The sequence below is a fragment of the Lutjanus erythropterus genome, chromosome 15 (genome assembly GCF_056507025.1).
Source record: "Lutjanus erythropterus isolate fLutEry1 chromosome 15, fLutEry1.hap2, whole genome shotgun sequence".
In the NCBI taxonomy this organism is placed as follows: Eukaryota; Metazoa; Chordata; class Actinopteri; order Lutjaniformes; family Lutjanidae; genus Lutjanus; species Lutjanus erythropterus.
The window spans coordinates 24,382,349-24,391,348 of NC_139331.1; the positions used below are offsets into that span (position 1 = coordinate 24,382,349).

At 36.1% G+C, this 9,000-nt stretch overlaps 1 long non-coding RNA gene across 1 annotated transcript; it reads right to left on the reverse strand.

Moving 5' to 3' along the window:
• Window positions 1–5,775: 5,775 nt before the first annotated feature.
• LOC146314475 (uncharacterized) lies at window positions 5,776–6,626 on the reverse strand. Its single transcript, XR_014771950.1, has 2 exons — window positions 6,492–6,626; window positions 5,776–6,409 (listed from the first exon to the last, which is right to left on the reverse strand). It is a non-coding gene; the product is annotated as an uncharacterized LOC146314475 (long non-coding RNA).
• Between the last annotated feature and the right edge of the window lie 2,374 nt (window positions 6,627–9,000).

Below are 9,000 nucleotides of genomic sequence, written 5' to 3' on the forward strand. Positions count from 1 at the left end.
CAGGGTGTCTCACTGATGGGAAACATATATATAGAAAAAAAATAATAAAAAAAATAAAAATTAAAAATAATAATGCCAGAGCAGAGAATGAACAGTGGGTGTAAAATGCCTGTGAGACTGCAATGAATCACATTTGAAGCATAACAAGCAGTGGTGAAAGAAGTAGAGCCACAACTAACCATTATTTTCATTATTGATTAATTTGTTGATTATTTTCACAATTAATAGATTAATTGTTGAATCTATAAAATGTCAGAAAATTGTGAAAAAATGCCCAATATGATTTTCCATAGCTCCAAGTGACCTCTTCATACACCCTAGTTTGTTCACAGAAACAGTCCAAAACCCAAAGACACTTCATTTACATTTACCAAATCCTTACCTTCAAGAAGCTAGAACTAGCAAATGTTTGACATTTTTGCTTGAAACTGAATTATTAAAATAGTTGGCAAATAAATTTCTTTTTACTGACTAATCGTTGCAGTTCTAGGAAGAAGTATCCTTTACCTAAGTAAAAGCAGCAATTCTACAATCTGAAATGACTCTTTGACAAGTAAAAGTCCTGCAGTCATCTTTACTTAAATGAAAGTATTATCAACAAAACGCACCTAAAGTTTCAAAAGTACTCAAAAGTGCTCATTATGCAGCAGAATCAGCCCTGTCAGTGTTATATAGCACATGATTGCATTTGGAGCTGCAGCTAAAATTTGTCATTATCAATTAATCTGATGATTATTTTCTCAATAAATCAATAGTGAGTAATGAGTATTGTTAGGATTTTATTAATACAGATATCCATACAGATACTGCTTATCAATACTCTTACTGATACTACTTGGTGGAAAAAAAAATTGTTTTTTGCAGAAATGACAAGTTAATTTTTTTCCTGTGTTATTGAACATTTTGCTCTTTCAGTTGTTTATATAATAGCAGTAATGTTTGTCCAGGAGCTTATCAATATTTTCAATTCCAAAGTACAAGCTGGCATATTCATATGTAAAATCTTTAATCTGCAAAGTAACTCTCAGATGAATGCAGTAGAGCAAAAAGTACAATATTTACATCAGAAATTAGGTGATGTAAAAGTGTAAAGTAGCAAAAAAGTACTCAAGTAAAACACAAGTACCTTAAAATTACAAAAGCTACAAATTTTCGGTGAAGGAAAAATGTGTGACAAAACAGTATCATAATGAAATACTGTAGTACTGAGATGCTCTGGCCTACAAATCTTGTTCTCCAGATGTCTCCAAACAAATGTCACATCATCATGATTTTTTTTCCAGTAAAAATGAAATTGTGATGGAAAACTGGTCATTCCCATTAATGACGAATCATATCGTAATTGCAATATCTATACATGTAATCATAAAATTTTCTTCTAATACAGTGCAGCCCTAATTGTACCCAAGTGTGGTACTTGAGAAAATAAACTTAGTTGCATCTCAGGAGTGATGGCAAGATGTGGTACCGTTTTTTCATCCGTCCAACAGTATGAGTCCTCGTCAAATGTTTTTGTAGAGCTGTATAGAGTGCAAACACTGACCAACACATGCCTGATAGGTAGTGTTACTGCCATTAAAACGCAATAAAGTCAAAATAATAATGTTTTTAGTTTATTTACTGAAAGGATAAGTCCAGCAGTACAACCTCTACCTGTTAAATTTGCTGGCTTTGAATGACTGAATGAGAAGTCCCTCTGCGCGTCCACGCTCCGTCTCCATGGTAACCAAATGCCGCTGAGGTAGCTTGGACAACAAACCCAAGAAACAAAATAACCGCAGCATTTAAGAAGCTAAACGGCTGGTTATTGCCTGTAAGAAGAGTTTAAAACTTCTGTTCTGTAGCAAGTATACCCAGCGTTTACCAGAGTTTACCAGACGGAGAGGTGGTGGGGACACAGGAAACGTTTGAAGAGACCTGAGTGTGACTGAATGAACTAAACAACGGTTAACAAGTAAAGAAAACTTACCGTTAACCCAGGTAAAATCCTCTGTGGGTGACAGAAGGCACGGTGATCATTTCAAACCTTCAAGACAACTTCCACGGACAAAACAAATCATTCATGACAGCTGAAATTTGTTGAAAACTGTGAAGTTTTCCAGCCTGCAGCAAGCTAACCTGAGGAAGATACGTGCACGAGCGTCACTTCAGGGCAGTCGCGCGCGAGGCGGTGACGAGGGTTTGACGGTTGAGGAGGTTGGATTCAAACTTCAGCGCAACACAGAAAATTGTAAGAACACCGTGTTAATAATTCATGGCAAATTTGTTGATTTAAGACGTGTTACTAACTGTCACCAAACATATAGTCACTATACAGAGTGGTAGTAGTAGTAGTTGGACCTTCTTTTCTTGGTTGTTAGCGTTTTCCAGTACTTTTACTTCCGGGGCTGTGGGTAACAAATGGACTACAACTTTTATTTCTTTAGCTAGCGTTAGCTTCTTTATTTTTCTTTACTCATCGCTACCAGATATCCACCCAGCTTCACTTGATCATTGTTCACCTCATCTCACTCTACTGTTCGTACCATAAACATGCTGTACAGACAGGTTGTACATAAGTGCAGGCCATGAAATTGTTAGCTAACGCCGTCGCCATACGGAAAAGGTTAAAGATGATTTGCTAATATTATGATATAGAAAGGGCGACTGTAGAGATTCCGATTAAAAAGCACAACAACATCTGTTACCCAATCAAAGTCAATGAGTTGTGCCATCTGCAAGGGCTCCTGCTGCACTGGAGTAAATGAGAGAAAAAACAAAACAAAACTTAGCCTTTTTTATGTAGCAGATCAGTCATTCCCAAAGACTAGGACTGAACGATTTTGAAAAATACCTAATGACGAATATTTTGGCTGATATTGCATTGGCGATATGATTTGTAATATTAGAGGTAATGATCATTTTTACGCCATTATTCCTATTTTTTTTAATTACCATGGTGTGGGTTTTATTTATTTATTTATTTATTTATGTATTTATTTTCTGCAGGAATCTGTACCAGATTAAGATGAAGTTTTAAGTCATCATGTAGGACAGCACATCTATGCCTCACAACATTGATTATTTTAAAAGTTTTTTGACACACATTTTGCCTTTAACAATTATTGCTCCTCTCCTGCGATTTTAAAATTGCAGAAAGCCATATTGCGATTTCAGTAAAATTTCGATTAATTGTGCAGCCTCACCAAAGACTGGGTCAGGACCCACAGGTGGGAGATTTTATTTGGGTCACCAAATAAATAAAAGATTGTGGACAAAATTCCACAGATTTAAGATTTAAAATATGTATATTGTTTTACGGATGACGGGGAAAAAACGAGAGCATCTTAATTCTACCTAAATACACTTATTTTGTCTCCTTTATGAAGAAGGCTAAAATGTCCTATTTTGTTTTTCTGATGAGGGGACATATAAACAATGAGGTTGCTTGTTAACTAAGACTAAATAAATGTATTTCTTATTGACAAAGTATTCAACAAATTCATATTTTCAATAACGTGCATCAAGATGATATAAGGTGATGAAATGTTAAATAAATAATAAATTAATTTATTTATTCACAAATTAACTCTTCCCAAGATTTATTGACAGGGCCTATTGTAAATTAGGTCTTGATAGAAAAAAAGTTTTGCAAACACTGATGTAGATCATAAACCGAATGATGTAACACAGCAGCAAGCCAAAGCGGTCAATGTGGCATCTACGTATAATATGTCTGTGGTTTGCATGTGGGACTCTAGGCTGTTACTCTCATACCTGTCCCTCCTAAACAATGGCACATTGTAATTATTAACTAGTAGGCCAGGGGGCCAAAAGATACTTCTTAAATGTTACACATTTAAATGTATAATTAAGATAATAGTTGAAGTGCTGTAAATGATGATGAAAAAAGGATGTATGCAAGTCAAACAAAAAAAAATTATAAAAATTATTTACAAATAATTACTATGGAAATATAATCAGAAGAAAAATAAACCTTATTTATACAGTGCTTAAGTGCTTTACATGGTAGACCCAGGATTAAAACATTCCAAGAGTGGGGCAAGTAAAATTACGAAGTTAAAACAATACAGAAATGAAGTAAAAAAAAAAAAAATGAATAAAAAACATATTAACATAACAGCAAGAATGTGTGCAGAAGCCTGATTGGAGTGTGTCAAAAATATCATACGTATTCATAAAAGAAATCAACTCCAAGTGTACAGTCCTTTTTTTTTTATTAAATGCTAAGCCTGTTTACCAGTTTCCCAGAAGACATTTGACCACGTTGAATTACATATACCCAAGTCCATGAAAACACTGAAAAACTCAAATCAAGTTGTAAAAAACTTAACTTTATTACCAATTAACTGAAATTACAAGATGTTGAACAGTGAGTTATGCATTATAGTGTTCCTCTTACACTCGTGAACTAAATGGATGAAAAAGTATAAAAAACATCAATACATAAAAGTGAGCAATATTAATTTTTATTCAGTAGAAACTGAGTGTAATTGAGATTACAAATGACTTTACAAAGACAAAGTTGGACTGGGACGTCAAGCAAATACTGTAAATAGTATACATTTTAATATGCTTTCATGTAACTATAGTTTGTTTATTAAGTTCACAAAAAATCCCTCTTCATCCTCTGTCTTTCTGACTACCGTTTGGATACCTCCAGTCAGTGTAGTTGTGTTGTTATCAGGGTCATACTGTAGATGGGAGCAGCAGTCGTAGCTTTAGCCTACTTCTCCCTCTCCTCTCATTCATGTTAAAGACACACAGGTCATTCTCTTTAATCCTGTAAGCCCTGTCCGCCTTGTTCTATTGACATGTGCATTCACTGTGACACTGACTGACATACATATAAACTAAATAAGAACAATACACCAGGACAAGCAGTCCTCATTTCAGTTTGAAAGTTGAAATAATTTAAGACTGAAATATAGGCTTATTCAAAACAAAATATATAGAGAAATTATAAATTACATTTTCTCATATTAGCAGTATACAAAAAATATAATCACAAAATGTTAAATATTCACTTTTCGCAAAATCATTCAGCAAAAATAATTTTGTGCTACCAGCTCAAGAGAAGAGAGAACTCCTACACTGTCCTTTACTTGCATATAACTTATAACTATTTACAGATACAACATATCAGTCCTTAGACCTTCATCAGGTAAAACAGAGAAACAATTCCAGGCAGACAGAGCCAGTGCTTACTCGGTGAGGTCAGTTAGGGACCTGTGCTGAGCTGAGTTCCCATGCAGTCTCACAGATTGTGTGTATTTAGCCGATTAGAAGGCACATCCCGCCCTCAAAAACATTATTATTTATTATTGTTGTTGTTGTTGTTGTTGTTGTTGTTGTTGTTGTTATTATTATATTGGAATTTCTTTAGAAACCATTACATTTCTTTTTCATTTTGTTGTCACAGAAAGTTAAAAAAAAAAAAAAAAATGAGCGGACACAAAATGGCGACAGACTTATGCCATGTCTCGATGTTGTGGTCCACTGCAGGTTGGTCTTTGATGCAATCATCCGGCTGCACCATGAAAGACCAACTGCCCCGCTCACACATAGTTGTACAACAGAGGAGACCTCCGGCTTTTAGTTCCTCTGTCCGTTTGTTTTGAACCTACTGTCCCCGCTATCTTCAAGCTTCACTCACCGCAACTCAAGCATCAGTGCAGAGATGGAGTAGAATTTGATCGATATTCCTAGATAAACTCAGAAGGCTGAAGTTCTTGTATATCCTACATATATGTATTTGCTTTCATGAAGCTACACATCTACTACTTCTTCACTACCTTCTGTCAGTGTAGTTCTGTTGTTATTATGGTCAGACTGGATTTTAGAGCAGCGGCCGTTGCTGTAGCCTACTTTCACCTCTCCTCTCATCCTGTAAGCCCTATCTGTCTTGTTGTATTGACATGTCCACTCTCTGTGACACTGACAGACACGTGGAAGAAGATAAATAAGAGCAATATACAGTGTAAATGACAAGTAGCATTCATTTAAGTTTTCATGAAAGTTAAAATAATTTAACACGAATTCAGACTGAAATGTAAATCAAAACAAAATAAAATTACAGTCTCTTATCAGCAACAAAAATACAATGTACTACAGTATGAAAATGTTAAATATTCACTTTCAGCAAAAAGAATTTTGTCCTGCCAGCCCGACATTTGGATCCGTCCTCCATTTTGTTGTCACAGAAAGTGTGACGTTTCAAAAAATTAGTGGACGCAAAATGGCTACAGACTTACGCCGCGTTCGTCAGCGAGAGTTTCACTCTCTAGTTGCATGTGGTCCAGTGCAAGTTGAAACATCCCTGTTCCGGGTGCACCACGCAAGACTAAGACACATAGTTGTCCAGCTTTTACCTCTTCTGTCCATTTGGTTTCTCTTCAAGCTTCACATACTGCAAAGAAGGAGTAGAAGTTGCTTGATATTCATAGATAAACTCAGACTACATGATGCAGAAGTTCACTCATTCAACTCACGCTTCGCTCTGGGTCTCTTTAACCCGTCTAGATGGGCCGACCACTCTGAACACCAATCGGGTCTGTCTGGATTTTCACATTCGTCCACTCGTAAACCTTTTTCCCCCTAGCTTTTTTATTTTTTACCCTGTGAAATATACATCTGAACAATCTTGTGAGTCTCTGGTTGGATTTAAATAGCCTTACATGCTTCAGTCTCTTGGATACAGTGAACCTGATTGGCCGAGAGTGCATGCTGGGCATGCCCAATCACAGGGCATCACCATGGAGCTTAGCAGCCAATGGGAGGAGGAAGATGGTCTGTGTGATTTCATTGTCACTAAGGGAGGAGGAGGAAACATGCTGCCAGGACAGTTGGCACTAACATGCTAAGCAGTGGACTCTATTATAGTGAGAGTCTATACGTTTGAGGTAACCTGTGGAGCCGGATGGAGAGCGTTGCCAAGGAGAGAGCAGCACAAGATGAAGCTCCTCTCACCAGGAGCCACACGAGCTCATAGTACACTCACGTCACTGTTATTGGTGCTGCTCACGTCACAGGAATGAATGGGTTGATTTGTGAGAGCCATCGTCCTGCTTGAAGGTGGTGTGTCTCCTTGGCAACCAGCTCCATCTCTGGCCAGAAGCTTAGACTGACAGAGAGCACTCAGCTCACAGGACAGGGGCTTCTTTACTCTCCCTCAATCGCCATTCAGTCCAGGTTTGACCCCTGAAGAGTGGAATCTCTCCTACTCTCCATCTGTCCTTCTGTTTTTATTCATTTTTCTTTGACCTGTTTTTGCCCCAGTATTTGCATTTTTTTCTTCATCCCTCCGAAAACCCCTTTATCTCACAGTGGTGAAATTGATTATTAGATTATCACTGACCAATCTGCAGATTATTATAAAATCTTTAATTTTTTTTATTATTTTTTTGAACAGCATATATTACAAGACACACAGACTTTTACAGATTTTACGAGAGGTAAAGTATGCACACAAGAGGGAGATTAGAAAAGAAATAAAATGAATAAAATAAGGTTTTCTAAAGTAAAACAGCATCATAGGGTCATTCATTCAAAACCACCATAAAATCTGGCTGTAAGGGCTTTACATGTTTGACCCACTTGGTCCATATTTTAATGAAAACATTTTTCTTATGACAGAGAGAAAAATAAATCTTTTCCATAACATAAATGTCATTTACTATATCTATCCGCTCTTGTATTGTGGGGGGTCCATGATGTAACCAGTGCCACATGCACTTTTTTTTTATAAGCAGATGTGAAAATGCCAGACAAATATTCATCAGGATACCTTGTCTAAAAATCAAGAGTTCTTCAAAAAAAAAAAAAAAAAAAGGAAAATTGCAAGGGAAGGCCAGGATCAAGAATGCTTTTTAGCGCTTTGTGAAATTCTAGAAAGATCTTATCACTAGGCATTCCCAAATTATATGAATTCTGCCTCCCGACCACACTCAACACTGTAGAGTGTTCTCGTTTAAAGATCTCTTTTATTGCATTAGAAAAAGTCTTCAAGCCCAAATTAGCAATACGTCAGTACAGACGTAATACTACTAATTATACTTAAATAAATAGCACTTATTCATTGCATACATAACAAAGTCAGTATCCTCCATTTTATACTTCTTATGCTATAATTTAAGGCTTGAAGTCCAAAATCATCTAAAAAATGTCTAAAAACACTAGACACATTACATATTTTGTTGAATTGTGTACTTACATTATCCCAAAATATTTCCAACAATGGTGAAACACAGAAAGATCCATAATTTATTTAAGGAAACTGTGCATTTCTTGCTACCCATTGCTAGTTAGTTGTTATAACTTCTGGGAAAATACGGGATACATCAGATATGTCAGAGTATGACTATGCATAACTTGAATAAAACCTAAATATGACCTTGTACATGAACATGATTTCTGTCCAAGTCATGTCATACAGATTTTTTTTATTTTACTGTAAGAGATGCCCTTAGTGGCAGAATTAACATATTGTGCATCTTGACCATAAACGTTCAACCTTGACCTTGGAAATAGCAGTTTGACACAAACAAAATCTTGACTTACAGTCCATGTGTTGTCTTTTTTCCAGATCTCCAGGACACCTGAGAAAACTCCATTCACTGATGAAAAATGTGTCCGAAAGCGCCGTAAAATTTCCAGTAAGTGGAGAATGTTTTGGTCCAGCTGTTTTTTGTCGTGTTGTGTTTTTTTGCAAAGTCACTGTATAGAAATGGAAAATATAGATACTAAGATATTATAGACACTTCAATATGGTGAGTTTTTCCTTTCATATATGCAAAAATGTGCTCACTTTTGGTTCCTGTTTTTTCTGTTGACTCATAAGGCCGTAACACTCGTAAGAGGCAGAGGTTATTCTGTTTTACTCAAGATCTGTTCTTATCTTTTAGCCTTTTTATAACTCTTTAGTCAGCTTTTCCAGCAATGATGTCAGCAAATGCCTCAGTAGAGTAAAGTTTTTATGAGCCAGCAGGTCAACTTTAGAAA